This window comes from Peromyscus leucopus, chromosome 1 (genome assembly GCF_004664715.2).
Source record: "Peromyscus leucopus breed LL Stock chromosome 1, UCI_PerLeu_2.1, whole genome shotgun sequence".
In the NCBI taxonomy this organism is placed as follows: domain Eukaryota; kingdom Metazoa; phylum Chordata; class Mammalia; order Rodentia; family Cricetidae; genus Peromyscus; species Peromyscus leucopus.
The window spans coordinates 143,259,634-143,266,607 of record NC_051063.1 but is presented as its reverse complement, the minus strand read 5'-3'; the positions used below and the strand labels follow the sequence as shown (position 1 = coordinate 143,266,607).

Sequence of the window (6,974 nt, the reverse complement as noted above, 5' to 3'; positions counted from 1 at the left end):
TAGGCTGCAGAGGCGACCACAAGTGGCATAGTTTGCATTTGTGTGCATTAAATTCTGTACAGTACTTTCAGATAGGGCTGTTAATAAGAAAAATAAAACAAGGAAGTGACTGGGGAGCTCAACTGGGAACAGACTTAGTTCCGTTTGCTCAGAAAGTTGTATAAGTAATGGGAAGAGAACATGTGAGGCCAAGATAGTAGTATGTTTGCCCATGTGTGAGACCAACCAGGACAGCTAGAAATGAACAGGTGAAAGCTACAGGCAAACCTGTATGTGCACAAGGGTCAAAGTGCCCCTTGTCTAAGCATCAATTTACCCCTTCAGCAGCAATTTACTAGGCAAGAGTCTTTCTCCATCTTGGACCCCCTGCTAGTGGCTCATCAGTCACAACAGTGGTTCACCCAGAGGAAAAGGCAACAGGGATTTTCAACACTTTCTTACTTGCCAAAGTATTTCCTTCACCTATTTCCATTTTCCCAAAGGAATATAAACACCACAAGAATACAAATACCACATTAATTTTCTAGGGCTCCCCAAACAAAACATCACAGACTGGATACATATAACAAAGGGAACTTGTTGGTTCAAGAACTGGAGACCAGAGATCCAAGATAAAGGTGCCAGCAGCCTGAGTTTCTTCCGAGGCTTGGAGCCTTAGCTAGCAGAGGTCTACATTCTTAATTTGTCCTTGTGGTCTTCTCCATACACACTGACAAATGCACACACACACAGCCTTGCTGTCTTTGACTGTCCAACTTAAGGGATGTCAGGCTCTGTGATTGAAGCCATCCAGTCTAACTTAATTTGGAACATCCCCAAGAAAAGCCTTCAAGTCAAGTTGTGCTCTTGGGAACTTGATTAGGATTTCAATAAACGAAGGCTATTCCAGGACCTTATTTCACTAGTCAAGCTTCCTAGAGTTGGACTTGAGTATTGTTTTTCCCGATTGCATTGTTATCACAGAGGGTGACCATAGCCCCAGACTCCCACACTTCCAGGGAAAGAAAAGTGATCAGCCTAGGCTTTTCTCAAAGGACCAGATATGGAAGTTATGGCAACTCCTGGACTCAGTGCTCCAGGAAGGCCTCCTATTATTCTGGACCTATTCTCTGTACCTAACATAGGACACAGCTTCTAATCAGCTCTCAATGCATCCACAGCTTATGTGTGGAAGTGACCAGCTCCTTCATGTGAAGTTCTGTGTCACCCAACTGGAATCACATTTTAAATATTCCCATTTGTGAATATATAAAAATAATCAGAAAAAAAAATTGACCAAGTCCCATTTCAAAGAAGAAAACTGACTTTCATCTTAAGCCATTACAAGTAGATACGAGTTCTGGGAGAGCTGTTCAAACAATCGTTGGCTTCAGTGCCCACCAGGCCCTTTGCTGTGACTTTAGAATTAAACTCTCTGATCCATGTAAATAAATCTGAAGGCATGGTTAAGTTTGAATCGATCAATGATCTCTGACCTCCCCTGCTCCTTGACAAACCATTTACATTCTGAGACTGACTTGCTTCCATCCAAACTTCACAATTTTCAGTGCTCAGGAATACGGTGGAGGAGACTATGTCCCTCAGGATAGTCTTTGTGGGTGTCCATTCTGATGTCTATAGTTTGACTACAAATTGTGATATGTGTGTTTTCAAGGTAAATAAGTATCAGTAGGATGGAAGCTGGCACTGTGAACATACTCCCCATTTTCAGGGCATGTCAAGAAGAAACTAAATTAACAGAAAGCCCTCAAAACGAACATTTTAGAGAGAAATCTTTAATGCAAGTGCGGCATCCATTTTACACACCCAGATTCAAGCAGCAGGCAGTGTGCCCCTGACTGGAACATTAACTCTGTGTCCCAGCTGCCTTGTCATTACATCTCTATTGTGCTTCATCCTAAAGAAGCCCCCACCACATCAGAAATCATTTACCCCTAGCCAGCTTCTACATCAAGGATATCCATCAACAAGCGCCACTTGGAAGTGATGGCGCTGTTTTAAATGCTAGGGATTGGGAAAAAATAAATGAGTTTGAAATGTTAAATGTAGTTTTAGCTCTTGTCACACCACAAGGAAAACATATTCTGGGCTAAATTAATTTGGGAAGTAAGACATTCCTAAGCATCCTCCAGTCAACCACAGTTTGACGTGTTCTGATTGTCTTGATGAATAATGCAGTGAGATGTGAAATTCCCTGCACAGTCTCCAGTGACTAGGAGAAAGGGGAAGATAATAACCCCAGAACACAGCTCCTCAAACTTTTCCAAAAGGAACACTGTTTGCAGTCCAGGTCTCAAAGGAACAACTCTCTTGAGTTTGGACAAGACTGACTTGCTGCTGTGTGGATGGATGGACCATGTTGGGTGGATGCCTCCTGTCCCCTGGCTGGAATTCTGAACTTCGGTTTTTCTTTTGTTTGGATGGCACGTCTCCCAACAGTGTGTGACAATGAGTGATGCTCTGAAACCCTGCTCTTTCACACCCTGCGGGTGACCTATAACTTTTCATGGGTAACCTTTGACCTAGGAACTGACAGTTTGATTTATTGTCCGGTGTTATGATTTATGAGTATCTTCTCAGAATAATTAACAGACAACAGGTGGCGGCATAATAATTTTGATTACCCAGCGGTTCATGAAACCACGACAAAGGTGACTTCATTTTCTGAATACAAGAAGGACAACAATTAGAAATTAAACAAAGGAATGCTTCTATGCTGTAGCCTTCCATCTTTTGTTAGTCACACAGAGGACTTATTTAGGGGGCCCGAGTTCCCTTTGGTCATTAGGATAAAATAAGTAACTTCTCGTTCGTGAACATAAGAAGACACTGTGCCTTGCCGTATTGGCAGAACTATTCCCCTTTCTCTACTGAGGTCTTGATTAATTGAGTTGTGTCAAATCTGTCAAGCACATCATCTCTTCACATCCCATTTTTTACAATGGCCATTGCCTGGGGACGAAGTGATGGACAGACAAAGTTTGAAAAAGCATTCACGACCCCCGGCAACGGAAGTCCAGCTCACCACATCTCCAGGTCTCATCATGTGTTGTTCTACTGCTGGCATGGTGCACTACAATTTCAAGAAAATTACAGTGGTGTCAGGACTTTACTGACCTGACATCATCCAAGACTCAACACAAGACTCCAACAGTTATTCATAAACATTATCAAATTCATCGAATTCGACATTTTTATACGAGAAAAGTCAAATTTACTCAACAGAATTACCATGACAGACTGTCACAGATTTTGACAGACTTTCCCAAATTGGATGATATCCATCCATTTTATGCTGACTTGATGAATATCTTCTATGACAAGGATCATTACAAGTTGGCTCTAGGTCAAATGAATATTGCCAAAAATTTGGTGGACAACACTGCTGAAGATTATGTGTGGCTTATGAAGTATGGTGATGCTCTGTACCACTGTAAGCAGCTGAAGCGTGCTGTCCTTGGGCGCATGCATACTATCATCAAGAGACAAAGGCAGAGTTTTTGGAACAAGTACATCAACATTTACCCCACTTGCCAACCATTGATCCAAACACAAGGACTCTGCTTTTGTGTGGGTATCCAAATGTTGGGAAATCCAGCTTCATCACAAGAGCAGATGTGGATGTTCACCCCTATGCATTTACCACCAACTCTCTGTTTTTTGGGCACATGGGCTATAGGAATCTGGGCTAGCAGGTTGTAGATGCCCCAGGGATTTTGGATCATCCTTTGGGGGATGGGAACACCATTGAAGTACAGGTTATCATAGCCCTGGCCCACCTCCAAGCTGCCGTTCTGTGTGTGATGGATTTGTCTGAGTAGTGTGGACACGGGTTGAAGGAGCAATTAGAACTCTTCCAGAATATCAGACCTAGGTTTATCAACAAGCCTTTTACTGCTGGAGCAAACAAATGTGATGGGAGGAGAATAGCTGAGCTTTCTGAAGAAGATCAGAAAATATTTATGGACTTTCAGGCTGAAGGATTCCCTGTCATTGAGACCAGCACCCTGACTGAGGAAGGTGTCATTCAGGTTAAAGCAGAGGCTTATGATAGGCTTTTGGCTCATCGAGTAGAAATGAAAATAAAAGGAAATAAAGTGAATGAGGTTCTGAACATTTAGCTGTGCCAAACAAGAGAGATGATAAGGAGAGATCCCCTTTTCATCCCAGAAGAATTGTTGGCTCCAAGGAAAAGAATGGAGATTACAGAGCCCAGGAAGAAGAGGGAACGAGATCTTGAGCTGGAAATGGGAGACGATTATATTTTGGATCTTCAGAAACACTGGGACTTGATGAATTCATCCGAGAAATATGATAAGATATCACAGATATGTTGCTGATCATATCGATTCTGCTATCATGAAGAAATTGAAAGAGTTAGAAAGGGAAGGGGAGCTAAGAATGGCTGCTGGGGAGTGTGACAGTGATTCTGAAAATGAAAATGAGGAAATAATGGAAATCTGACAGCTGGCAAAACAAATTAGAGGGAAAAAAGGAAGTTGAAAATTCTGCAGTCCAAAGAAAAGAACATACAGGGACCCAGAATGCCCCGAACTACTAAGAAGGTTTAACAGACAGACCTGGAGAATGAGATGTTGTAGTCTTGGTGTGGACATGGATGGTAAAGACAATGCCCACTATGCAGTCCAGGCAAGAAGATCTCGGAGTGTCACTAGGAAAAAAAAAAAAAAAACGAGAAGAATCTCTTCCACCCTCTTCTATAGCCCAGAGTCAGAATCGCTCTCGAACTCCACGGGATGTTACTGGTCTTCAGGATGTCAAGATGGTAAAGAAAGCCAAGACTCTGATGACGAAAGCCCAGAAGAAGATGAATCGCTTGGGGAAGAAAGGGGAAGCAGATAGGCATGTGTTTGATATGAAGCCCAAGCACCTACTCTCTGGGAAGAGGAAAGCTGGCAAAAAGGAGAGGAGATAGTGTCCTCTTGATTTGGAGTGCTTTGGCTGGACTCTTGCTGTTTGTTTCTAGGTATGGTCTGGTGTGCTTTATACAGTTTGGAATACCATCTATGAACTGAAAAGAGAAACAATGAAAATGACTTAAAGATGCTTGTTGCTTTGCTGCACACTGGTAAACCTGATTAGGTGTGCGGTGTCCTTGTCACTGTGTAGTACAAATGTCTACGTACAAAGCATTCTGTTCTTCATTGGAGTGATTGTTTGCAGGGAAGATTTATTGGTAGCTGGGCGGTGGTGGCGCACACCTTTAATCCCAGCCCTGGGAAGGCAGGGGCAGATGGATCTCCGATTTCAAGGACAGCCAGCTCTAATAGAAACCCTGTCTCAAAACCACCTACCACCACCACCACCCCCAAAAAGAAAGAAAGGTGAATATTTATTGGTATAAGTAGGCTGCTCTTGGTGGAGAAAAAACTTTGCTTTATTATCCAAAGTAACTATTTTTTGTGAAGAAAGCATCCTCATTGGGAGATGTAGGCAGAAGACTCCAGCCTTTCTGAGGGCGTGGGCACAAGCACATTTAGTGTGTCAGAACTTAAAAAAAAAAAAAAAAGAAAGAAAGAAAGAAAAGAAAAAGCATTCACATTTTTGTAAGATATCACAACATTTAGTCTATCAATCACATTTCTAAGTATTCCTTCCTAAATATACAAGCCGTAAAGAAAAATTTCTCCCATGCACCATATATGTTTTCACTTTAAAAGCTACAAGGAGGAAGCTTTGTCATTGTAAAGTAGTACATTATTGCAGCTCACAACAGTTTTAATTTCCTCTCTGCTTTGCACATTTCAGTGTCACGGGACTGCTTTCTCCAATGGACATTACTTTTATGCAAGACAAAGCCTTACTACACATGTCATTATGGGCACCTTTTTCTTAAGGATTGACATTTCGTTACAGATGAATCCATGGTGAATTTAGGTAAGCACCTACCTTTGTGAATGCCTGATGCTGTTTTTGTAGAACTAAATAAAAATCAAGTTGGAGGCTTTATCCCTGCATAGCTCTCCATTTAATCTCTGCTGAAAATGTCCCTAAGTGTTACTAATGAAATTGAAGTACACAGGCCTCTGAATATGTAACAGTCCTGCCTCACACCCAAATGCTGGGTGGTGGGGGACCTCCCCTGCATATGAAATGAATTTCCACACAGCACCACAATAGTGATATTACAGGCTTATCATTTTAATTGACTTTTTGACATATAAAAATATTCCTACAATCCTGCTTTACATTATAGTTTAATAACAGCTTAACACACATCTATGAAATATTCATTCCTGTTACATTCAAATTTTAAAATATCTGATGGAGAGTCTGGTTAATAGATAAAGGAGAGTCCCTGGAATATTAAAGACACTGAGGTGTAGGTAGGGCCCAGACCCTTCACTGGAAAGTACAGCACAATTACCATGAGGACTGCCTATTTCACTTTTAATTCATAATGATTCCCTTGAACTAAAACATGGTGAATAGAGGAGACTGGGCTGTGGGTAATCTTCATTCACCTACTACAGCTGCAGGCAGAGGGGCCATCGCCCCTTGAGCCTCCCTCAGCAGACAGTCAAGAAAAGTGACATGCACCACTATCATATTTGTATGCTGAAAACACCGAGGGGTAAAACCAATATGCTCAGTGGTGAGTGTTTCTGTAAACCGCAAGTTAAGTCCACGTCCTTTTCCCATCTGCTCAGCCTGATACTCCACCCCAAACGCCACCCCCCATGCCCAGAATCTGGGACAAATCAGAGAAGTTTATCTTGAAAACATGATATGTTCAAATCGTGAGGTAATTTTGGTACTTTGTTCCCCATCAATTTTTTTAAATTAATTATCTGGAAGCAAGCAGCGGTTAATTTTGGCCATAGGCCTTTTGATTAGGAGCTTTGACCCCTTTGCCTTTTGGCATCTCCTATACAATCCTCATGACATGCAGGGTAACCCTTGACACCTGATTCAACACAAAGTCACACCTGATTCAACACAAAGTCACAGCC

General features: G+C 41.9%; 1 pseudogene; it reads left to right on the top strand.

The window, feature by feature from the left end:
* The first annotated feature begins 1,795 nt into the window (after nt 1-1,795).
* On the top strand, nt 1,796-5,220 carry LOC114700654 (annotated as a pseudogene).
* Nucleotides 5,221-6,974: the final 1,754 nt, after the last annotated feature.